Raw genomic sequence first — 27,000 nt, 5'->3', positions numbered from 1 at the left:
AGGGCACGTACTGCACGGAGCACTGGGTGTTATATGAAAACAATGAAACATGGAACACTACATCAAAAACTAATGATGTGTTATATGGTGACTAACATAACATAATAAAATTAAATTAAATTAAAAAAAAAAAGAAAGAAACGTGCTGATGCGTTTCTCACAATGAAGACCAGTGTGGAAGAGGCACTAGGGACAGAAGAGGAGGACAAAACCAAAAATTTAAATAATCAACCAAGTAGAATAATGAGTCCCAGCAAGCTGAAACGTTGATAGAACTCTAATGACAGCCTTTCCTTAGCTTAGTAAGGAAATGGTGAATAACCAAGGGACTTTCACACTTCGTTAAGGCATCATGAAAGGCATTTTATACATAGCCTCTAGGTCCTCAGTGGTGAGCTCTCCATTTCTGAAGGTGTTCAGAAAGAGTTTATTCCTGCAGAGTTACATTTTCAAGTAGAATATAGAATTCCACCAGTTTATAAATAACTAGCTACACTGCAATCTAAGCAGGGAATTTAGTACACTTTTCCCAAGCTCTCTTGACCTTGGGACTTGTTGCTTTCAGAGCTCTCGTTAATACCTAGTGTTCCATGGCACATCACTTAGGAAATACAGCTTTTAAGGATTCCTAGCTCAGGAAGAAGTCAGATTAAATGAGTGCTGAAGCTTCTTCAGATGATAAGGATCTGTCAATCTAAGATGATCTGTAGAAATGAAGGGAAAGGCTGCCTTTTCCAGGAGCTACAGAGTGGGAACAGAAACGCAGGGTACCTATTTATTCAAGCAGCTTATGTTCTCTTTCTAGGGTTCTCTCTGGTCTCAATGAAGGTGTACATCTCGATGGACCCGAAAGACATATGACTTAAGTAGAACGACTGAAAAAGTAGGAGAGACAGGAGGGGGCTCTTGAAGAATGGAGCCCTTTCATCTGTGGGGAGATGGATGATGGGCCAGTATGGGACCATGTTACCAATTACTTAGGGCTGATCGTGGGCTTCAGCAGGACCTTCCAAGAAAAGGCCCACTCTGGAACTCCTGATCTACCTATCCTGGCAGTACTTTAAAGATGATCAAATCCTACAAACATAGTACGTGTTCAATAAATATGAGCCCAACCACTTAGCAGGTTTTTCTTAAAGCTCACGAGGACATACAGCCAACTGTTGTCCCAAGGAGGAGAAATGAATCCGTGTTATCCAAATAGATCGAGGCCATTCTAAGGTAGTGGGCAACCTAAGGTGGGGACCCTCTCAGCTCAGTGTCCCTTTCCCATCTGTCTACACTCCTGCTCTGTGGTTTGTATCCAACCCTAAAAGTGTCATTTCAAATACTGAACATGTCTAAGGCAATTTGTGCCTGCCTTTATGATAACTGTGTCAGACAGCCAGTTCTCCCAAAATTGGCTCTTCCTTCTTGATTTTTCTGCTGGGCATATGGCCTCCTAGAATCAAGAATAAATTTCCCAGCCTCCCTTGCAGCTCAATTCTAACCAATGGGACACTTGGGGAAGCACCATGTGTAACTTCTAGAACTTAAAAGGAGGGCACAGGGACTTCTTTTCCTGTTCTTCCTTCCTGGCCCTGAATGTGGATGGTCTGGATAAGAATGTGGAAGCCAGACATCAAAGAAGATAGAACAGGATAGAAGACAGGCAACAGGAGTCTGAGTTCCTAATGATTGTGGAGGACGACCCCAACCTTGGACATTTTATTTCCAAATTTTATTTATGGGAGAGATAAATAAAAGTCTATTTTTCAACTAGAATGGAAGAGGGCTGTTTTTTCTGTTTTGTTCATCCTTCTATCCCCAGCACCTAGAAGAGTTCCTTGCACCCAAAAACAATATTTCAAATCAATACATCTTACTTAGAGTTTTCTGTCACACATAAACATATCATCCTGAAGGATACGATGAGTTAATCACTCCTTCCATGTCCATGAGCTTTATCTCGGCTCATCCATAACCCTCGAGGGGTGGGTCCCTTTCCTCTCCAAGTGGTAGCATCTGATCCCTCTCCTCGGATCAGCAAGTTGATTAAGTGTAAATAAACAGAGGGTTCTCTTTTAACACCTCCACTGTGTAAATAGCAGGACGAAGACTGACCACCCCAAATGGCTTCTAGAAACAGCATGTTCAGAAAGGCTACATGCCCACTTGTGTTCTGTGGAACACAATGCCATGAGTCCTGTGTATGATCTTCTTAACATATCACCCACACACAGACTCAAAACCCAGAGTTCAGAGCTCCAGGGAAGCCATCATCTTTGTCTCTAGCATTTGGTGAACCTCTGCTGTCTGCATTCCTATCTTTCCCCCCGCCCCTTTGTTTTTTTGTTGTGTTGTGTTTTGTTGTGTTGTGTTTTTAACCTCTCAGAGCTCTGCTCATGTTCATGTCCACTCCACTATCTATATTTAAAGAAAAGGGCTATTTTTTTAAAGCTTTTTGTCCAGAATTTTAAAGTTTCCCATATTGGAAGTGAGGGTTGAAGGTTTCTTGTCTACCATATTTGTGTGTTGTTTTTCACAGTGAAACTCAGCCCTACTCTATTTACAAAATAGTGTATTCAATTTACAAAAATGTTTTTTGTAAAAGTAGGAAATGCTACAGAGTGTTGAGTTGCACCATGTGTTATAAGAATCTGTTTCCTAGGGGCACGTGGGTGGCTCAGTCTTTAAGTGTCTGCCTCTGGCTCTGATCATGATCCCAGGGTCCTGGGATTGAGCCCCGCATCGGGCTCCCTGCTCAGTGGGAAGCCTGCTTCTCCCTCTCCCACTCCCCCTGCTTGTGTTCCCTCTCTCGCTGTGTCTCTCTGTCAAATAAACAAATAAAATCTTTAAAAAAGAATCTGTTCCCTAAAGAGTCTAAAGTCACTGAACGCACTGAATACAGCGTTTTTTCTTAGCCCTCTGGGATATCACACAGTTGACAAAGTAAATCAAGGCATAGGGAACTCAGGAAACATAAATTATAATCATAGGGGACATGATATCCGCTGCAATCATGGACCGCTTTGTTCTTGTGACAAGTGCCAAGAAGAGAGATTGCAATTTGCTCTTTTCTAGTAAAGGTCAGGATATTATCATTGTTATGAACCAAAGGCAGGATTTTAACTATTCTCAAATGTAGCAAATAAACGGATTTGCCACTTAATTCTCTTAGCTCAAAGCTCTATGTTTTCATTTAATCTTTTGCCTGGGTCATCCTGCTGGTCTGGACAGCGCCCCCCTGAGGGGGAAGCCTTTCTTTACAAGGGAGGACTGATCAGTGTCTCAGTCATCTGTGTAACTCAACACTCAGCATTGAGCCTGGTGTCTTCTGACATGGGATAAGTGTCTGCTGAATGAGTATATGGATTCCTTCACTTAATATTTATTTGTGGGACTGGAGTGTCATATAGAGCATTAAATAAAACAAAAAAAAAGTATTCGAATTCTAGTGAGTCTAATCTGATCTTCATCATTCATGCATTCCAACTTCTGTATTTTTCTCAACATATTTAGCCACTTCCAACCCCCAGCCCCCAAAGCAGAATGCTAACAACAAATGTGCATATATCGAAATCTGGCAAGTTTTGTTTCCTAAAGGAAACATTATTCTGGAGGAAAGTGCTCTCTTGCCTCTAACAGATGAGGGAAACCACTAAGTAAAAAGGCATTCCCATTTCAGCTCTCAAATTTCTTGGAAGTTCATTACAGAAAGTGGAATTTGGGGTAATTTTTTTCTTTTATCTGCTTTATTGTGTTTTCTATGTTACTTTTATAGTTGGAAAAATAAACTTTAAAAATGTGACGAAGGCCCTTTACTTTCATTTTCTTCACAATTTATAATTTAATAGCATTTTTCCGAGTATTTTCTCCAATTCTCTCGTTAATGTTTGTCCTTTCAACCAAGTAGCCAGAGGCTATTCTCCCCAACCATCTACAATGCTTCCCTAGCCACAGCCACCCCACAGTAAATGAAATAATTATTAAGAAATAGCTGATGCAATGCATCTATTCATTCACTTTCTGGTTCTCCAAAGGAAGACAAAGAGACCAGGGTGGGGGGGAAATACAAAATTAAGGAGGAAAAAAAGGAATTATTCCTTTTATGTAAGCAGCCAGCCGTTCTTCTAGGAAAGTATGTGGTGGCAAAGAGCTTTCAAAATAGGAACCAGCATTTCCGTTAAGGAACTAAAGATACATGAAGTACAAAGGGAGACCCTGAACTTAGCCAGCTAAACACTCTTTCCGGGGCACTGGAAAGAACACTATGGTCCAGGGAAGCACAGCACAGTCTGGAGCCCACCAACCACATGTGGCTGGAGCGCACCAACCACATGTGGTGCTAGTGTGCCTGAAATGTACTGTACGTGTCAAGTGTACCCTGGATTTCTTTTTCTGTTTTATCTGAAGTCAAGTTAGTTAACATACAGTGTATTATTAGTTTCAGAGGTAGAATTTAGGGATTCATCAGTTGCATACAACACCCAGTGCTCATTCTATCATGTGCCCTCCTTAATGCCCATCACCCAATTACCCCATCCCCCCACCCACCTCCCCTCCAGCAACCCTCAGTTTGTTCCCTAGAGTTAAGAGTCTCTTATGGTTTGTCTCCTCTGATTTTATCTTATTTTTCCTTCCCTTCCCCTATGTTCATCAGTTTTGTTTCTTAAATTCCACATATGAGTGAAATCATATGGTATTTGTCTTTCTCTGACTGACTTATTTCACTTAGCATAATACTCTCTACTTCCATCCACGTCATTTCAAATGGCAAGATTTCATTCTTTTTGATGGCTGAGTAACATTCCATTGCATATATATACCACTTCTTCTTTATCCATTCATCTGTTGATGGACAGGTGGGCTCCTTCCATATTTGGCTATTGTGGACATTGCTGCTATAAACATTGGGGTGCACGTGCCCCTTCGAATAACTATGCTTGTATCCTTTGGATAAATACGCAGTAATGCAATGGCTGGGTCATAGGGTAGCTCTATTTTCAACTGTTTGAGGAACCTCCAAACTGTTTTCCAGAGTGGCTGCACCAGCTTGCATTCCCACCAACAGTGTAGGAGGGTTCCCCTTTCTCTGCATCCCTGCCAACATCTGTCGTTTTTTGTATTGTTCATTTTAGCCATTCTGACCAGTGTGAGGTGGTATCTCATTGTGGTTTTGATTTAATACCCTCTGGATTTCAGAGATTTAGTATTAAAAAAAGAATGTAAACTATCACATTAACAATTTATATTGATTATGTGTTGAAATAATATTCTGGGCTAAGGATATTATTAAATAATAAATAATATTTTGGGCTAAGGAAATTATTAAAATTAACTTCACCTGTTTCATTTTTTTTCTTGGCTGCTACAAAATTGAGAATTACATGTATTGTGCATTAGATTTTTATTGCACAGAACTTATTTAGAGCTCCAGACACTTGGTTATTAATCCAGGGTCTCCTAATTATTTGTCTAAAGTCTGCCTCACAGAATTGCTGTAAGGAAGGAGTACATTACAATGTGGGGGGAGCATCAAGCACATACCTGCCACATACCAGAGTCATAATCAGTGTTATTTTGTTTTCCTTCATCTTATTTGCAACTAAAGATATGATGTTTATAATAGGTTAAAACCTTAGTTCCTCTTGTTTTCAGTTATGTTTATGTAATTTCGCTGATTGGGGAGAGCCATGATTTTAACCAGCCTGGCTGCCTCATCCCTGCCCTCACCTGATAAAAATATCTTGGTTCCTCATGCACTAAAGCAAAACGACAAGGAAGCATCATTCAGAAGCAAGTAATTTTACCTATTATTTTTTTTCCATATTTTAAAGGAGAGAGAGAGATCAGATAGTTCTGACACTTAGATTTATTCTAAAAGTGACTTCCTGGGGTGTCTGGGTGGCACAGTCAGTTCAGGGTCTGACTCTTGGTTTTGGCTCAGGTGGTGATCGCAGGGTAGTGAGATGGAGCCCCACGTCGGGCTCTGTACTCAGCAGAGTCTATCTGGGTTTCTCTCTCTCCCTCTGCCCCTCCCACTCATGCTCTCTCTTTTTAAAATAAAAAAATAAATCTTCCAAAAAAATAAAAAGTGACTTCCTGTCCTTTGACAGGCGAGCAGATAAACAAAATGTGGTGTATATACCTACGTACAATGGAATGTTATTCAGCATCCTGACACCTGCTACAACATCAATGAAACTTGAGAATGTTATGCTAAGTGGAATAACCAGTCACCAGAGGACAAAGACTATATGATTACAAGTACATGAGGCACCTGGAGTAGTCAAATTCATACAGAAAGATAACAGGATGGTGGTTGCCAAGGGCTGCCTGGGGAGGGAGAATATAGGAGTTATTGCTTGACTGATACAGAGTTTTAGTTTAGAAAGATGAAAACAGTTCTGGAGATGGATGGGTAGGGGTGAGGGCGCACAACAAGGGGAATGCACATGAGGCCACTGAAATGCACCCTTAAAATAATGAAAATGGAACATTCTATTTTATATCGATTTTACAATTAAAAAACTAATTTTAAAAAAGGTAACTTCCATGGTAGATGGTGGATGTTGAAGAGAACACAGATCCCCTCAACCTCTCACACTTCCTATCACCACGTCAAACAGTCCCAGAGTGACCTTTAGGTCCCTAAAGAGACTCACTCACCAATCACTATTTCACAACCACTGAAGTGTGCTTAATTATTAAGGCATTAACATTTTAACAAGTAGAGCTGCCAAAGTAAGATTTTTCTAAATAAACTCACATTTTAATTAGCCAGAAATTCCATTTTCCAACACATTATAGTGAAACGGAGTTTGGCAATAACATAGGTTAAAAGTTTTCCCTGACCCTTTCCAGGACTCTTGCCTGCAGCCCGGCTGGTCCTGCCCTCTGTGACTTGCTCCCCCGTCCCAGGGCTACAATCTATTCACCAATGCAAGACAAGCTGGTCTTGACTGAACCTTTATGCCTCTGCCCTCTTGAGTCTAGAGTTTTCTAGGCGGCTCTTTTTGGCTTAATGAGGACAACCTGAGATGTGTCCTCCTCCATAGATCCACTTGCTTTGTTGGACTGTTTCAAGCATATGATTTTTCCTCTCTAATCCTCCACCTAATTCCTTGTCTGCCCAAGAAGGCGACTCTGTCAGCATCTACCAAATGTAACTCTTCTCTCAGATGTTGTTTTGGGCCTCCTGGCTTTAGAAAGAGAAACTCTAGAGTTTTCTCTTCTCAAAAATGGGGTAGTAAATTCAGTATGTATACAGATCTTCCTTGACATATAATGGGGTTATGTCCCAATAAACCCATTGTCAGTTGCAAATATCATTAAGTCAAAAATATATTTAGTCCACCTAACCTACCAAACATCATAACTTAGCCTAGCCTACCTTAAGCATGCTCAGAGCACTTATGCAAACCTACAGTTGGGCCAAATCAGCTAACACAAAGCCTATTTTATAATAAAGCACTGACTATCTCATGTAATTTACTGAATACTATACTGAAAGTGAAAAACAGCAAGGTTGTATGGGGACAGACGGTTGTAGGGGTACCGGTTGTTTCCCTCCTGATGGTGTGGCTGACTGGGAGGTGTGGCTCCCTGATGTCCCCCATATTGAGACAGAGAGAGACAGAGACAGAGAATCTTAGCCCAGGAAAAGATCAAAACTCAAAGTTCGAAACATGGTTTCTACTGAATGCATACTGCTTTCACACTATCATAAAGTCAAAAAACTGTAAGCTGAACCCTGGTAAGCTGGGAATGGCCCATACTTAACTGTGACACTTAATATAGGCATAAGATATTGTGCATGTATTCAAAACCTGCTAGGCCTGCACTAGCCTCTCTGGGGAAAGATAAAGTAGAAACTAGAGTTCTTTTTTTTTTCTTTTTTTTCTTTTATTATGTTATGTTAGTCACCATACATTACATCATTAGTTTTTGATGTAGTGTTCCATGATTCATGTTTTTGTATAACACCCAGTGCTCCATGCAGTACGTGCCCTCCTTAATACCCATCACCGGACTAACCCTCCTCCCTCCCCTCTAAAACCCTCAGTCTGTTTCTCGGAGTCCATAGTCTCTCATGGTTCATCTCTCCCTCCAATTCCCCCCCTTCATCTTCCCCTTCCTTCTCCTAATGTCCTCCATTCTACTCCTTATGTTCCACAAATAAGTGAAACCATATGATAATTGACTTTCTCTGCTTGACTTATCTCACTTAGCATAATCTCCTCCAGTCCCCTCCATGTTGATGTAAAAGTTAGGTATTCATCCTTTCTGAAGGCTGAGTAATATTCCATTGTATGTATGGACCACACTTCTTTATCCATTCGTCTGTTGAAGGGCATCTCAGCTCTTTCCACAGTTTGCCTATTGCGGACATTGCTGCTATGAACATTGGGGTGCATATGGCCCTTCTTTTCACTACATCTGTGTCTTTGGGGTAAATACCGAGTAGTGCAATTGCTGGGTCATAGGGTAGCTCTTAAGCTCAAGATGTTCTCTCATTTACTGGAGAAGGAAAATAAAAAAGCCATCAGCCAGAAACCGAGAATCATATAAACAATAAATGATTAAAAGCCACTCAGAGTGCAGATAAGCGTTCGGAGGGAAAAGAGATCAAGCTGGATTCAATGAGCAGCTGTATTTTCCAGTCACCGGCCAGACCCTGAGATCACAGAAGTGAATAAAATCAACTTTACTTCCATTGAGGTGCTCTCCGTCCAGTGAGCAGATGGAACAGACTTCCTTCTCAAGGAGGGAGGTAGATTTTCGGGGTGAATGTAACTAGACAGAGGAGAGAGGAGAGCAGATGGGGTGACCAGGATGAACAAAGGTGCAGGGAGAAGGCTCGATGATGCAGCTCTTCAAAAATTCACAATGGCCTGGAGAATTCCAAACTGCCTAATCCTAAACTGTTTTCATTTGCCAAATGATTAGGGGACATTAGCTCTCCTTTGTGTTATGTTTTGCTTATTAAAATGAGCTTGTATTTCTAAACCAACACACAATGGGATGGTGGGGTGAACCCAGAGAGCCTGCAAAAGGGCTGCCGATGGAAGCAAAATGTTAATTTTGCTGCAGAGACTCCATGAAGTGAACATTTCCCATGTCCGCAGCTGAGTAGTAAGTCATTATGGTTCCCAGCATATGAATATGAAAATTGAGCAATGCCAACTAGATAAGCTGAAAGCATTTAAGAGGAATGAGTGAAGCTTGTTCTTCCCAGTAAGAACGTGTACCTTACACAATCATAGTTGCCTCTCTTGACAACCTAGCAGTAGGACAGCAGGTATTACTAACCCTGTTTTCCAGATAGGTCAATTTCATTTTAAAAAAGTTTACATTAGGAGGCATAAACACACAGATCGATGGAGCTGAATAGAGAACCCAAAGGTAGACCCACGTGAAGATGCCTAACTGACTTCTGGCAAAGCTGGAACAATTAGATATCCGTAGACAAAACAAACAAATGAAAAACCTTGGCCTAAGCCTTCTTTCTTATATAAAAATTACTTCAGAATGTATGAACATAATAAAAAAATGTATGAATGTATGGATTTAATCATAAAATGTAAAACTATAAAATTATTGTTAAAAAGAGAAAATCTTTGAGATCTAGGACTAAGCAAAGTGTTCTTAGACCACCCATGAAAGGACAAACTAATGAATTAAACCTCGTCAAAATTAAAAACTTTTGCCCTGGAAAAGCCAATGTGAAGCACAGAGCTTCACTCTAGGGTGACAAAAATGTTCTAATGTTGACTGTGGTGATGGCTGAACCACTCTGTGCATATGCGAAAAGACAATGAATTGTACACTTTTTTAAAAATGTTTTTTATAGTATTCTGATTTTTTACACATCATTTTTCAAATCTCAAATTTAAAGATTTTATTTATTTGACAGAGACAGACAGCAAGAGAGGGAACACAGCAGGGGAAGTGGAAGAGGGAGAAGCAGGCTTCCTACGGAGCAGGGAGCCCGATGCGGGGCTCGATCCCAGGACCCCAGGATCCTGACCTGAGCCAAAGGCAGATGCTTAACAACTGAGTCACCCAGGTGCCCCAAATTGTACACTTTAAATGGGTGAATTATATGTATGTGAATTATGTCTCAACAAAGCTGTCATTTAAAAAAAAAAAGCCTAGGGGCGCCTGGGTGGCTCAGTTGGTTGAGCATCTGCCTTCGGCTCGGGTCGTGATCCCGGGGTCCTGGGATCGAGTTCCCCATTGGGGTCCGTGCTCAGCAGGGAGCTTGCTTCTCCCTCTCCCTCTGCCTGCCTGTCTGCCTACTTGTGATCTCTCTCCCTCTGTCAAATAAATAAATAAAATCTTTAAAAAGTTAAATAAAAAATAAAATAAAAGCCTATGTGAAGAGGATGGGAAAACAAGCTGCAGACTGGAAGGAAATATATACAAATCACATATCTAACAAAAGACTAGTATCAAGAATATATAAGGAATTCTCAAAACTCAATGATAAACAAAAAAAATCAAATTAAAAATAAGCAAAAGACAGAAACAAACATTTCACTGAAGAAGATATACAGATGTCAAAAAAGCACATGAAAAGATGTCCAACATTACTTATTAGGGAGATGAAAATTAAGGACAGGTATCACTACGTATCTATCAAGAATGCTAAACTAAAAATAGTGACAGTATCACCATTGTGATATTGGATGTGGAGCAACTGGATCACTTATCCACAGCTGGTGGGAATGTAAAATGGTATAGCCACTCTGGAAAACACTTGGGTAGTTTCTTATAAAACTACCCATGCAATTATCATGTGACCCAACAATTTTACTCCTGAGCATTTATCCTAGAGAAATGAGAACTTACCCAAAAACCAGTACACAATGTTTGGAGAAACTTTATTTCTAATAACCAATAACTAGACACAGTCCAGCTGTCCTTTCACAGGTGAATGGTTAAACAAATTATGGTACATACATGTCATGGAATACTACTCAGCACTGAAAGGGACAAACTATTGATACACACAACAACCTGGCTGAGTGTCTAGGGAATGATGCTGAGTGAAAAAGCCAATCCCAGAAGGTTATGTGCTGTATCATTCCATGTACAGGACATTTCAAAATGAAAACAACTTTAGAAAATGTTACAACAGCTTGGTGGTTGCCCGAGGTTAGGAATGAAGGATGGGGAGCATCGAGGCGTGGAGGTGGTATGGTCACAAAAGCAACATGAGGGATTCTCCTGGGGAAGGAACTAGTCAGTATCCCAACTATGTCAGTAGATGCATGAAGCCATACATATAGTAAAATTGTGCAGAACTAATATCACACATGCACACAAATCCATACAAACGAGTACAAGGAGGTTGGGGAAATCTGAGTAAGATCATTGGGTAATGTCAATGTCAACGATCTGATTGTCATGTTGTACTATTGTTTGGTAATATGTTACCATTGGGTTAAAGTGGGTACAGAGTATGTTGGAACTCTTTCTATTGTATCTTACAACTGTATGTTAATCTACAATTATTTCAATAAAAGCTTCATTAAGATAAAAGAAATTCTTTGTCTGAGCTCACATAGGAGCAGCAAAAGCAAAAACTAAATTTAAATCTCCCAATTCTTAGTCCTACTCAGTGACTCACCACCATTGAGTCATTGGAAACCTGAAAAAGAAAAATGACAGGGATGTTTGGGGCTCTGTGGCTTTGGGAGATTTTTCATTTTCATTTCAAATGGCTTCAGGCAGACTATGGGAAAGGTACTGTGCCTATGGTTGGGGGATGTGTATCTCCAGATTTTATCCCCAGAAATTGAGTCTCCATTTGGTAAAGGACCTGGAAGACTAGAGTCCCTGTCCTGATTTTAAGGCCAATACAAAAGGCCTTCAGGGCCTCTTGCTTAGACAACCCTTCTGAGCTTCTGATCTGTGTTTCCTGCCTGAGTGGACTGAGCACCAAGAAGAGCATCCTCTGAGGAACAGAGGTAGGGTAGGGAAAGGGAAATTGTCCATAACAATAACAGCATGTATGATATAATCCCAGGAATGGAAATTAGAGAGCTATGCATAAATAAATACAAACAAATAAGACAAAGTAAATCAAATACAGTTAGCCTATAAAAAGGCCCAGCTGGGCTAAAACCTGCTAAGGGAATTTCTCCAGATTTTGCTTCCCAACATCCAACCACCCTTAGAAACTTCATCCTCTTCTGGCTTTCTTGGAGAGGCAAGACCACTGTTCTCTTCACACATCTGTTCTTCCTTCCTTCATTACTAGCTGGGCCTGTGGCTGGCTGGTTCCTCCTTTTATTAAGTGTGACCCAATGAGCTCCATCTGCATGCGTTATGGACCATACAGGTGAGTGTCTACTTCTTTCCTTTGAGTTTCCCTTGAAACTCAAAATGGGGTGGCAACCAGCATACCTGTCCCAGGACAGCCCCTGGGAGCAGGCCTGAGACAAGAAGAAGTTATCCAAACGTGGATGTCTAAAATTACCAAGAAGCTCTCCTCATATTTTGTATGTTCAAAATATAAAGTAAGATTAAACAAAATTAAAAAGCTCATCCAGGCCATGGGAAAAGGTGATTTGAGACTGCCATATAAAGTGAGAGCCAATCCCCAGACTTCGGGACAGGGACTCTAGTCTTCCAGGTCCTTTACCAAATGGAGACTTAATTTCTGGGGATAAAATCTGAAGATACACACCTCCTAACCATAGGCACACTACCTTTCCCATAGTCTGCCTGAAGCCATTTGAAATGAAGATGAAAAATCTCCCAAAGCCACAGAGCCCCAAACATCCCTGTCATTTTTCTTTTTCAGGTCTCCTGTCAATGTCAACTTAAAGGATAATGACAACCACCAACAGCAAACTTTAAAGGATTTTTGTAGTCCAGGCACCAGATCAAATGGATTTTCTGGGTATTCACAGATGGCCAAAAACAGATTAAAGTCTCCCATAACCTATTCCACAGAAGAAGTGTTATTAACGCTACACTAAATGACTTTGTTCACAGAACCTTAACGAGCACAAAGTTCAATCTGATACATACCTAGGGCTTCATTCTCCCCTCAGGCACTCCAAGTAATAAAGATATTGATATCAATAATTTGTATAAAGTAGCTTCCAGCACTGGTTCTAGAGGCAGCCCTGCTTCCCTACAGGATGCTCTCTCTTTTGCTACAGTGTTACATGGCATTCATGGTGATCGAGTCTGTGAAGACATATACACGCCTTCTCAATCATCAAAGAAATCCTTGTGCCCATCTGAGCTCCCCTATTGAAGTCTTTTATCACTTCTGTGATTTTAAATGCTGAGGGCACATGGGGACACAGATAAGAGTATAAGTTAAGCAGAAGGTGCAATTTGTCTGAACCCTTCAGCAGCTAATGGTTCTGGACAAAAGAGAGCTTCAAGTGAACTCACCCAACACAAAAACATTGCTAGAAGTGCCTGTGAGTGGCAAATGGCACCGTCTATTTTTTACTTCAGTTCCCCCAAGCCTTCCTAGGTAAGCATTGCTTTCTTTTATGAACCAACTACCCATTTCTACTGAAATCACAGAGTCTCCCTAGGACCTTCTCATGGTACTCCTGAGATTTGGAGAAGTTGGTGGTTTTGGTGTTGGGTCTGTACAACCAATGAGCTGAAATCCATAGGTTTTCAATGATGTTGGCAAATGACTTAAGTTTTCCATCTGTAAAGACTAACAACACCGTCCACTTCAGGGCTGTGTCCTCTACAGACCCTGGTATGTAATAGATAGTAAAGACGTAAATGGTAACTCCTTCCCTGAATCCGTGAACTCCCTCCTTTTGAAACCACCCCAACCTCTCCTTTCTCCTGCCTCCCTCATTCTCCAGCCCATGCCTTTGTGGAGCCCCTCCTTCTCGGAACTTCATCCCCACCAGGCTCACTCTGATTCTTGAAAGCATCCTGCTCTGTCCCACCTTAGGGCCCCCACAATTAGATGCTGTTTGTGCTGCTTGGCACACTCTTTCCTTCCTCCTTCATCTCCCTGACTCCGGGCCTCCTTCAGACATTAGCTCAAACGCCCCTTCCTCATGGGCCCTTACCCAACCTCCCTGCCTAGAATAAATCTCTCATAAACGCAGGGCTCTCGTGCCACGATGTACTCCCTTTTCACGTACTTATCACACTTGTAATTTTATATTTATTTGAGTGTTTATATATTAATGTCAATCTCCACCACTAGACTATAAGTGCTTTGAAGGCAGAAACCACATTTAAAGGCAGGGACTTTATCCCCAGCTCAGGACCCAGACAATGTCCTTCACATCCAAATCCCAGCCCAGCGAGTAACTGACTTGCCCTACTCAAATCATTCCCTGAAACATCCCCCCCCTTCTAGACTCACCCTATCCTCCCCATCCAACTTAACGTGGAACGTTTCAAGGCGTATTATTACTGATTCCCGCCAGGGGTGACAACCATTGGTAACCTGGCCCCATTGTTAGATATCATACAATTTGTACTGCCGACTTGCTGTTTTTGCTTTCTTTTCAATTATTATTTTGAAACACTTGTGACATACTTTGGATCCACAAGTGGCTCAGGAAATCCTAAATTAAAGCCCTTGCAGAGCTGCAGCTGGTGCAGCCAGGCCTCCGGGACCCGGGGTCCGTGCTACACAAACAGACTCTGGTGTCCTTCCAAACACACTGCATGGTCCAAGCACCACGCCCCGCCATCAGTCTCAGAAGGAATGGAATAGGTCAACAGACACAAGAGCAACATCCTGTCACAGAAACGAAATGCAAAATTAATGCCACAAGTGAACATCATCACTGCCTCCCTCCCTGCCCATCCAGTCTCCTCTCTAAAAATGTCTATAGGGCTGCAATTGCAGTATTAGTTATCTGTTGAAACCCAGGTACGAGTACTACTACATACAGAGAATAGAATGGAGTCTGGAGAGATGGAGGGCCCTGAGGACACAGGCAGAACAGAGGTCAGTAGTTTAATCTTCCTTTTGAGCATAGAATGATGTTGATGTGCAGAGTCTCAAAAGCCAAATTAACACTGCTTCTTAGAAGCTCCTGAGTGACTGTGATTTACCTCCCTTGGCCTTAGTTTCTTCATCTAGAAACAGAACATACTGGAATTTATCTGATGGAATTATTATAAGCATTAAATGAGTTGATGCATAAAACACCTCTAACAGTAGCAGACACACTGTAAAAAAATTTAATAAATGTTAATTATTACTATTAATAATTAATTCGATAAATAAAAAATGGCTGGAAAGCCTTGTCACTGTCAATTAATAGCCAAGGTAGCCTCGGGGTTTTGGATGATAAGAGCAGGTCTCAATATATTGCCCAGATGCATCTAGAACCCAGACAGTTAAGCTTTCAAGTGCTCTTCAAAGGTAGGCCTCAAATATAGACAAAGATAATGGGGATGGAAAAGAACTGCATGCAGAAGGAGAAGCAGGTTGTGAAAACGAAGTCATGAAATCCCCATCTTTGCAGGAGATCTGCCTCTTCCAGGTGGGATGAGTCTGCAGCACGAAGGGGAATGGATTCAGCGGAGTACGAACGAGAGTGAAGAAGTTACCATGGGTCTTAGGGGTGCCAGAGGTTGGGAAGAGGGTCAGTGAGGCTTGACAAGGTAAAGGACAGAGTCAGGGCCAAGTCCAAGATCAGTGAAGCAGACACGCTATGACTATTCATGTAATAAACTGGCAAAGACGAACGAGTTTGGCTTCTCAAACTGAAACCCCATTCCTCCTGAGCCTGTGGGGAGCCCCTCTTGTACAAAGAGATGGATCCAAATGAGATAAGCTCATGTCCTCCTGCTGCACACTGGGGCTTTGGCTCACTCAACCCAACATCTGGTCTTGAGACTGCGGAGTCGCCTGTGGACCACTGGCTGGATCGTGGCTTGGACCCAACAGCAGTTCAGGTCACAGGAGAACACGGGTCTGGCTAGACTTCATGGAGCTTGGCCTCATTTTAAAATAAATTTGGAACTTGGTAGAGAGGCACATCTTGATTTTAAACAAATACTAGTCAAATACCCCAAATTCCACCCTGGATTTGTACATGTGGAAGGCCTATAATCTGGAGCCTTAAAGCTCTGAATTGTTTCTGAAACTAAGGAGATGCTTCCCACTCAGTTCTTATCATAGCGTAAAATGCAACAAAGGGTAAAATCAGTATTATCAAAAGGGCCAATCAGGGAGCTACACTTAGCACACATTGTTTTATCAAGATGTGTTGTACATGGATGTGTCCGTCAACAGCCGCAGAGAGTGCTAGTAGCTCATTGCTGAGGAAACCGAGTTCTAGGGAAGGCAAACAGAACCAAGTAAACAGAAGCCACCAACATACAAAATAATGTCCTTATTAGTTCTTACAAAGAGCTTTTCGAAAGGGCAGATTTAAAGCCAGAACTATCTTTTTCTGATTCATTCTAAAGCACTTTGGATCTTCAAAACTACAAAAGGGCATCACAAACTGGAATTTGAAAATGGACCCAGAATGGGACTTCAATTTATATATATATATATATATATATATATATATATATATATATATATATATATATATATATACATGTCCTGCTTTATTTCACAAAGGGGTTAACATGGTTCCCAAATGTAGACACTATGTTAACTTATCTCCAGATTAACTTAAATCAGACCATAGCAAAAAAGAAAGAAAAATAAGAGGGAGGCGATAAAATGAGTGAAAAATTATAAGACTAACAAACTGGTTACTATCTTCTATCTTTTTTGCTTTGGTTGGTCCACAAACTTAGCTACAGTTCTAGCTATTACTGAAAAAAAGGGAAACATGATTAGTTGTTCAAGTCAGACAAATGTTGATACGACAAAAACCCACTGACCAGGAGAAGGGAAACTATGAGAACTGAAAAAAACAAAACAAAACAAAACAAAAAACATTAAGGCCTAGTTACTATCATTCAGAGTGAGAGTCTAAAAGATCTAGTTTGGCAATGATCTCCTTTCCAGGGTGGCCGTGTGACTGACTTGGTTGGACACCTGTAATCAAGGTAGAGACCAGAAGCCTGGGTGTGGGCTTGGTTGTGATACTACTTATTTGTATCGGGATGTCTGATAAAATAATGGTCCATAACTATTTCTGGGAAAAGGACCTTTACAAAATTTAACTATCTATTCTCAGGGTCTGTTGAATTGCTGGAGTTCTTTTTCTTTCTTTCCTTTTTTGTTCTCCCACTGCACACAGCAGTGGGTGGGGGGGGTGGGGGGGGTCTGAGTGGGTGGGTGGGTGGGTCCGATATATATTATCTCTGTCTGTATCTGCATTTGTGACCCAGTTGTGTAGCTGAAGCTCTAAGCCGCTGGGATGTGTATATAAAAGAGATAGTGGTAGGCTGCGTTATTTGAGCTCATGAACTTTGCTCATGTCTGATGGGGCTTCTCTACAGCAGATGGTTCTTAAATATGACCTCCCAGTTTTCACTCTGAAATAGAAATTAGTTACTTTAGTTAGAAGTTATAAATGAGTGGTTGAGATACACTGAGAACAACAGTGCCCAACAAATATAAGTATAAAAATGTGTGTGTACAAAATCATCGGATGTGTTTTTATCAATGAAAAAAGAAAGTAACTCCATCTCACAAAAAACACCCGACTGTGCGGCTGTGAAAAAAAGACTGGTAAGACCCAAGACCTGAATGGGAACAGGATGGAGAGGGTTCGATGAAAAGGGAACTTTACTCGCCTTTCTTTATAAAACCTGTAAATTTAAGGCTGCAAAGAAGAAACATGTTAAAAATGTTGACAGAGCTGGCTCAATTTTCATTAAAAAAATGCTCACGTGGGCGCCTGGGTGGCTCAGTTGGTTAAGCGACTGCCTTCGGCTCAGGTCATGATCCTGGAGTCCCGGGATGGAGTCCCGCGTCGCGCTCCCTGCTCAGCGGGGAGTCTGCTTCTCCCTCTGACCCTCCCCTCTCTTGTGTTCTCTCTCTCTCTCATTCTCTCTCTCAAATAAATAAACAAAATCTTTAAAAAAAAATGCTCACGTATTTTTTGCTATGAAATATGACATTCATGCAAAATTAAAGTGTGGTTTTCTTTCCATTAAAATGATAAATTGGCCTTGGAGTATTCAGTCTTCTCTTAACAAGGGTAGTTATTTATCTTCTGTGTCATTTGTCCAGATAACGGAGATTTTGCTTTTCCCCAAAATACTTTTTGTGTTGTGTGCTGCCTCTGTATGTACTTAATTTTATATAACAAAGAAGAGAGGGCTCAAAGGGCTGAAGTTCCTTATGTTATTCTTTTTTTTTTTATTATGTTCAGTTAGCCACTGTATAAGTACATCATTAGTTTTTGATGTAGTGTTCAGTGATTCACTAGTTACATATAACACCCAGTGCACATCACCACACATGCCCTCCTTAATACCCATCACCCTGTTACCCCTTACCCCCCTCCCTTCTGAGACCCTCAGTTCGTTTCCTGGGGTCCATAGTCTCTCATGGTTCATCTCCCTCTCTGATTTCTTCCCATTCAGTTCTCCCTCCCTTCCCCTGTAGTCCTCGGTGCAATTGCTTATGTTCCACATATGAGTGAAACCATATGATAATTGTTTTTCTCTGCTTGACTTACTTCACTTAGCATAATATCTTCCAGTTCCATCTATATCAATGTAAATGCTGGGTATTTCCTTTCTGATGGCTGAATAATATTCCTTATGTTACTCTTGACATATTTATTTCTGAATATTGGATTACTGTTTGGTAAATAAATTATGAGGCAAAGCCATATACTATTGTTTGGCAGTTAGACTTCTGTTTGAATAAGTACCTGCCCTCCTCTGATGGCACTTTTTGATGCTGCCTTTTCAAATTAAGACACTAAATTCAGAAAAAAAATGTCATTGCCAAAGTGTTTTTAAGAGTTAAATCATCTTTGGCACTTGTTACATCACAAAAATGCCAACAACCCACTTTTTCACCTTGACACTAATGCTGTAACCCTCTTGTGTCAAGATAGTTGTTTGCATAGATTTGTTAAAAATCTGTCTTTTTCTTTTACAGAGATATAATAGAACACATTGATTACTAAACTTGGGCCACACCTGGAGTGTCATACCTGAATTAAATCGCATTTCCTCCGGTACAACAAGCTCACTATTAAGCAACAAAGGTTGGGCTTCATATGTAGAATTAACACCTACAAAACCATCCTTCGAGGAGTACCTGGGTGGTTCAGTCGGTTAAGCGTCTGCCTTTGGCTCAGGTCATGATCTCGGAGACCTGGGATCAAGCCGTGCATCAGGCTCTCTGCTCAGTGGGGAGTCTGCTTCTCCTTCTCCCTCTCCCTCTCTGTTCTCTCTCTCTCTCAAATAAATAAATAAAATCTTAAAAAAAAATCCTCGGAAACTGGTATGCATCTACTCTGTGGTTTACTGGGTTCCAAGTGCATGGGCAGTAAGGAGAATCATCACTTCCTGCAGTCTTGGAGCTTTAGCAATTTGGGGGAACCTCAAGAAGAGAAGATTGCATGCGGAGTTGTAGGCACCGTAGGTATAACGTGGATAGAGGTGAAGTTCTTCATTTTGTTTCTCTAGCTTTGGAATAGATAAGCTTCTAAGGAGGATTAAAAGAAACATTTGGGGTGGTGATCTCCGGAATAATAGAGGTTACTGAGATGCAATCCTAGATTTTTTACGAAGTCTCCAGACTGAAGCTACAGACTTCTCTGGCTCCTGCAGCTGCTTAGGTTCTCGTGGTGGCCCATGTGCTGATGGGTGGCTTGTGGCATGTATGCAGCTCCTCTGTAAATGAGGCTGGCACAGGACATAAACTGCAATGAGACCAGCCTTCTCTTGTGATCAAAAATAATCTTACGAGACTGTTTAAGACCACACAGGGGACTAGTAACAAAAAATATCCAAATCTTGGAAGAAAAGCAAGAAGATAACTGGGCAATCTTTGTTATCACGCAGGAAGTTGTCTAATGAGCCCACCCAAGGTTCATCTGACTCTCCAGGCTCAGGGATCTAACTTTGTTTGACTTAACTATTTACTACTGATAAGGGCCCAGGCATTTACAACTCTGTAAAGATAGATGTTAATTTGTAGAAAACTTATAAACTACAAATGCTTTTTGTCCAGTGGATAAGATAACCCAAAGGTTATGGTTTTATTGGCCTATGAAGGAAATGAACCAGTTGTATATCTAAATTAGCAACGTGACTGAAGTTTCTTCTTTATTGAAGTGTTCTTTTTGTTTTCCCTTTACTGGCTGGTTATAGGTTAGTTTTCCATGTCGTATGAATCGAATCTGTTATCTGCTGGTCCTCTCTTTACTGTGGCAATTAAAACCTGGCACACGCTCACCAGAATTTGGATCAGAACTGTGCCTTTTTTATTCATTGAGAATTATATTTTGATATGAACCAAGGAACACAGTTTAGCCACAAACAAAATAAATTTAAAATAACGTGAGTAATTTACTTGCCAGGATGAATCATCACAATGATCATTAATCTCTCAAACTCCATCCTTCTGAAAATCCCCCTAAAATCTACTCCCCCAACCCAAGCCCAAAGGCTTCAGATTCTCCTCCACTTTCGCTGCCCTCCGAATTCTCCAGTATAAATGCCCTCCCTCCAAAAAACTAGTCTAAGTACAACTAAGCCCTACTCAGAAGATAGAGGAGTGTCACTGAGCTTGCCAAACAGAATCCTTATTTTTTTGGTTCAGGGAGAGGAAAATCTAAGGGCGTGCACACAATCCAATTTTGGTCCCACCATAGAGTTAAAAAACGTTTTGGCTTTAGAGGCTGGAAAGTCAGGTGTAAGTAGAAAGTGATTAAGAAAAAAATTCTACATTTTGGGATCTGTTGTGTGTGTGCCACAGAAGAAAGGTGCTGTTGGTCAGGGAAGAGTGTCGGGTGCTCCGGCATCATGGGGCTGTGCATGGCTTCTATCTCCTTGCTGAAGGCTTGTTATATGAGCCATGAAGAGAAAGAAAGAAGCACTCATGTTATGCTAGCCACAGTGGCCATCAAATCGGTGAAAAACCGAGGCTTGTGCATGCAATATTTTTTTTTTTAAAGAAAAGAGTGGAATTTAATCTTTATTTACAGGACACTGCAAGAGAGGAGATTCTACATAGAAATAAGAAACCCACTGAGGAAGAGCTTCATACAGGTTGTACAGTTTGGAACTGGTCAAGTAGAGTTTTGTTGTAAAAAGTGCTACAATAACAAAACACATTTAAAAAGAGTTCTTAGTAGAGAAACAGTAAGACAAACTTCTACCAAACAGAGTACACAACAAACAACTTTCTGCCTCAGCTGTACAATCTAAAAGTTAAAAGTCCCGGGAGTGCCATCCTGAACTTGGAACGTATAGCCTTCAGAGGTAGTTTCTGGCACAACATTCTGATCTTCCTCTTCCTCTACAGAGAAATACTTCTCAATCAAGTTTAATGAAGCTTTGTACACAGACTCATTTTCATGGTTTTGTAGAGCTTCAATTTTGTCCAAACCTCCACATTCTTCAATCATTATACTAAGTTTCTCAGTTTCACCTAGTTTCTCAGCAGCCTGAATGATGTTTGAAATGGCATCCAGAATAACCAGAAAAATTTTGGTGTCTTTTGCAGTTAAGAGGTTCATCAATGGTTCTATTATGCCACAATGAACGAGGTATACAATCTGTTCAACTGTCCCACCACTTGTATAGTTGGTCACAGCCCAGACAGCTTCCTTTTGTGTCTTAAAGTCTGCCTTAGAGAGAACACCAACGAGGAATGGGACTAATCCATGATTCACAACTTGCTGTATCTGGTTCTGGAGACCAGCTGTAATGTTTGACATTGTCCACGTAGCTTCCTTCTGAATATTAGTTTTGGGGTTCGTTAGGAGGCTGGGAAAAACAGCAAGTGCTCCTGCATCTATTACAACCTGAGTCTGTTCATCCGTCCCAGTAACGATATTTCCTATGGCTCTTAGTGCAGGAGTCACAATGGGCAATTCAGTAGCTCCTAGAAGCTTCACAAGCTGGAGCACAACTCCTGTTTTCACAACCATTTCAATCCGTTCATTTGGACCATCAGTAAGGTAGGAAATGGCCCAGCAGGTATCTGCCAATACTTCTGGATCATCATGATGCAGGAGACGAACTAAGGTAGGAAGAATCTGCTCAACAGCATCTAATGGGGGTGCAGGATTCTTGTTGCGACAAAGGTTTGAAAGTGTCCAAGTAAGGTTACGTAAGTAACCACATGCTAAAGATGACATATCAGGAACTGCAAGGAGAGCCAATAGTGGGTCAACTGCACCATACTGGATAACCAAGTCTCGAGAAACTGAACTATCACCTGCAATGTTTCCTAGAGCCCATACAGCTTGTTCACTGATGTGGGCATGGGAAGATGCCAACAGAGAAATGAATGCTGGGATAGCACCTCCATCTACCACAGCCTTGGTCTGTTCTGACGTCCCAAAGCAATGTTAGTGAGAGCCCAAGCAGATTCAAACTGAATGGGACTACAATCAGTTCTGCCCAAGAAGGACACAAATTTTGGAATCAAACCAGCCCAGATTATGTTGTCTATGGGGGGCTGTTTTTCCCTAGAAAGCAGTTTCCTAGCAGCTTGAGTAGCCTGGAGCTGGCTTTCCAATTTGTTGCTATTTATGCCTTTGACAATGTCATCAACAGACCAATTTACAGTGCCCTGGTTGTTGCGGTTTTCCTGTAGTGGAGAGGTAGCATCATCAGGAAACGAGCTTACGTTTCTCCTTTTCAGCATCTGGTCATCCTTCTTAGCTTTCCTTAGCTCCACATTAACTTCTATTCGGCGCCGCCTCATTTCTGTACTGTCTTTCCCCTTGTTCTTGAATAATTTGTTATCTTTCGTTCGGTGATGTTCTTTTCCGACGCTGTGTCACAGCCAGCCCTGGGCCTACACAGCCGGCTCAGGCTTCCACAGGAGGCGGTCCGGGGCGCGCAAGCCGCAGGACAGCTGCCCTCAAAACGTCCACCACGGATCTGCCTGCAATATTTTTAAATAAATAAAATTTGCACCCCTCCCTTGCTACTTTCCTTTAGCAACCTTTTGCCCATTTTTTCAGACAGAAAAGCTCAGTCCTGTCAAGTAAACCGCCTTTCTGTGCGTCCAAAGTTCAGCTAGTCTTACTCAGAGCAGACTCTTCATCTTCTTGTCCAATGGAAGAGTTAAGTGCACTGAAGAAAGGGAAACAATGAACTAATAACAGCCCTGAACAAATAATAATCGTCCTGCACCAGATCCTATTTGAAGCGCTTTGCATATGTTAAGTAATCTACACAATAACCTCCTGAGGTAAATACAACTATTACTCCCCATTTTAGAGATGACCTAAGTTCCTTACCAGATGTCACAGAGATAGTAAGTGGCGGAGGAGGGATTCAAACACAGGCAATGTGGCTCTTAACCCCCACACTGTCCCATAAATACCCTCCTCCATCACAGAGCACTCTGTAGCGAGGAAAAAAATCTTGGTCACTATGATAATATAATGGTCCTTATCTTGATACCTTCATCATTATACAGACATTCCTCAACTTACCCAATTTATCTATGTAGTAAGTCATTATGAAATTAAAATTGTACACAAGCCAAAATCCACAAATGAGAGTTTAACAATCCTTGCAGTCTCCTTGGGTTTTCATTCTTAGGTAGGAAGGTAGATGTGTTGAGTAGGTGGATGAAGGAGGTAGAAAAGTAAGTAAGCTGTGAAAATGGGCAAAATATGAGCTATAAAGAAGAGACAGATGGATGCTACAGAAATGTAAAGTAGGCCTGTAAAAAGGAGGTTCTTAAGGGGGAGCCAAGAAGGATATGTTTTTGTGACAGGTATTAAAGGAGGTAATGAGAAAAACATACACTCTCATATAGTCTGGACTGAATGAAAAATGACACGACCCTTCTGGACCACTATTTGGCAGTATTTCTAAAATGTTTAAATATACTTACTCTTTGACCTAGCAATTCCATTTCTACAAATTTAGCTGCAAAATAGTTGTGTATGTGATTAGCTTGCTCTTCTGACCAGGGGTGGTAAGTCAGGTGGCGCAGCTGTGTGATGAGTATGGAATAATGACAGTGACTTCACAGCACTATCAACTTCTGAGTCTGACGTGGGTTCCTCATGCAAAGCGACATCTAAAATCCCTTCATGCTAAATATCCTACCCATAGGACAAACGCTCCTCAATACCCAGCCACTGGCTTTGGTCATCCTTACTTGCTAGAACTTAATTTATGAATAACAGGCAGCATGGAAAGCAGCAATTTTGCTAGTTCTCTCAAAAGCGGAGAAGTTACTATGCAAGATGAAAGCTATTTTTTTTGTCTTTTGCCCAAAACCCAATAAAAAGGAAAAAAAAAACCTGCTAAACAATTATTGAAAAATAGAAGCTAAAGAGAAATATTTGGGGGGTGGGGGAGGAACGAAAAGTCAAATACCCATTTATATCTAATTTAGCTTTTAAAATGTCACTTGTTGGTTTTTTATATGGTTTTACAAAAAAAAAGTTTGTCTAATTTTATCCATCTGTGTCCACAACCTCAAATCCAAAATCTTTATTAAAAATGTCTGCCAAACATTCCACAAGAAAATACACTGCTTGTAAAAGCATCCAAACAAATATCCGCAGTAGAAGTTATCCAGAGACTTCTAAAATTGTGAGCAGCTCTTATGCAATTAGATAGTGGGATTAAAATGAATTCTTCAGTGAGAATGAAAGAGATTTTGGGCATCAATGTATCAAGCTTCTTAAAGAGGCTCTTAATACTCCCCTCATTCCCCAAAATGTGATTGCCAATTTCAGAAGGTAGCTTTATCTTCCAACTCCAACTCCAGTCTAACTATTTTTTTCTGGATTCAGGAATAAGCATTCCGAGTTCTTCCACCCTTCCTGTCATAAATAGGTCATGGAGATTCAGTCTTTTGACAGCAACCATGAACAAAAAGATGCTCAGCAGGATTCTCAATGGTCTAAGGAAAACCAGAACCGAGGATCTGATCTGTGTTTCTATCACTAGGGACTTGATGATTCAAGGAAACATCTCATCAACGAGACAACGAGCAGCTGAGGTGAGCACGAACAATACCAGCTCTACTTTGAAAAGAAGGCTAAATAGAATTGCATGTTCCCTGTTATATGTGCTTAGTCTGTGTGCAGTCTGTCATCCTAGCCCGAGAATCTAGGATGAAAAGTAAATGGAACCCCCATACACCAAATTGGGACAACCATTTTGTAAAACTGTCAGTATCAGTGAAAGCTGTCCATATGCATACTGTACGACCCAGCAATTCCAACGTGTGTATCCCAAGCGCGCACGCGCGCACACACACACACACACACACACACACACACACACACACACACACACCCCAAAACGTGCACAATGGCATTCACTTGATGGACTTCTCTACAGCAAAGAATCATCTCCAACCATAGGCAATTTTATGGATGAATCTCACCAAGGTAATGTTGAGGGAGAAAAGCCAGGTACAAAAGTGTGTATACTGAGTTATTGCCTTTTATGAAGTACCAAAAGGGCAAAAGGAATCAATTCTGGTAGAAATCAGGGGGTGGAACAAAGGCACAGGTAGGCTTCTAGAGGGCTAGTCATGTTCTGTTGTTTTTTTTTTTTTTTTAATTTTATTTATTTGACAGAGAGACACAGTGAGAGAGGGAACAAAAACGGGGGAGTGGAAGAGGGAGAAGGGGCTTCCCGCAGAGTAGGAAGCCCGATGCGGGGCTCGATCCCAGGACCCTGGGATCAGGACCTGAGCCGAAGGCAGATGCTTAACGACTGAGCCACCCAGGCGCCCCTCATGTTCTATCCTTGATCTGGATGTTAGTTATGTTGGTGTGTTCAGTGTGTGAAAACTATAAATTGTGCACTTATATTTGATAACTTTTTTAAGTTGAATAGATGAAAGAGTTTTAAAAAAACAGATCCAGTCCATCAGTTGGAATAGTGTTCAGATCAGGAGGTAGGGTGGACATCCCATGACAGGGATCCTTGCCTTTTCCTTTCTAGACAGTTCCAGCATGGCTACAGCAAAGGGTTCCATGACCTCCCAGTATAGGAGGGGTTCCTTTTCTCTAAGTCTAGATTTCCACCTGCAAAATGCTAAGTGTTGGTAATTCAAAGGTTTCACAAGCTTCAAGACTGGTAGTGACAAAGAGGTGGCCAGGACAGAAGGTGCTGCTGAGACAGCAAAGCCAAACACTCAACCCGGCCATTCCTCAATGCCAGAGTAAATATTTTAATTCCGCATCCTGAGTTGGATTGATCTCAGCTCTCCTGGGTCTATCACGCGGCCTCCCCCTTCACCACCTGCATCTTCCTTTGTTTGTTTTAAAGCAGAAAGCCTTTGCTGAGGGGGAAACTCAGCAGCTCAGGCTACCACCTCCCTACACTAGACTGCCCTTCTTGCAATAGTCCTCTGAGCCTCCAGAGGCCTAGGCCCAATGCTGTGGTCTCTGCTCACAGCAGTCTGAGGCTGAGATTTCTCTACATAAACAAGCAGCAGGATCAGTGTGTAAAGACTTCTTTTCATTCCGACGGCAATGTGACAAGATTTCCCCCTCATCGGGGCTTCAATAGAACTTTCCCTTATAACGAGATAAAAGCACTTCTTTGTGTCAGCGTATTGTCCATGCAAGAGTATAAGAGTGCAGTCTGACCATCACTGCAACTGGGAAGATATGTTTTTATATTTAAACCTAAGGAAATGCTCTAGTGATATGGTCCACCATAATTATTTGCTATTAGAATGTAGCAAAACAGTGTATAGACCTTTCACCAGATAATAAATAATAAATAATAATAAATAAATAATAAAACCACTGTCACCACTGACCCTGTATTGTGTTGTGTGTTTGGTACCAATAGTGATGATGGTTAGCAGTCACATTATTCTTATGACTGTTCCAAGTGTCTTACACATATTAACAAATTTTAATGCTCAGAAACACTGGATGAGGTAGAAATTAC

At 41.2% G+C, this 27,000-nt stretch overlaps 1 protein-coding gene and 1 pseudogene across 5 annotated transcripts in view; both read right to left on the bottom strand.

The window, feature by feature from the left end:
- Positions 1-27,000, bottom strand: part of ADAMTS12 (ADAM metallopeptidase with thrombospondin type 1 motif 12) — a 298,365-nt gene that overhangs the window by 135,871 nt on the left and 135,494 nt on the right. The window lies entirely within an intron of this gene.
- On the bottom strand, positions 21,042-22,980 carry LOC118356994 (annotated as a pseudogene).

The sequence above is a fragment of the Zalophus californianus genome, chromosome 5, assembly GCF_009762305.2.
Source record: "Zalophus californianus isolate mZalCal1 chromosome 5, mZalCal1.pri.v2, whole genome shotgun sequence".
NCBI classification, from domain to species: domain Eukaryota; kingdom Metazoa; phylum Chordata; class Mammalia; order Carnivora; family Otariidae; genus Zalophus; species Zalophus californianus.
This window is presented reverse-complemented; position numbering and strand designations above follow the sequence as displayed.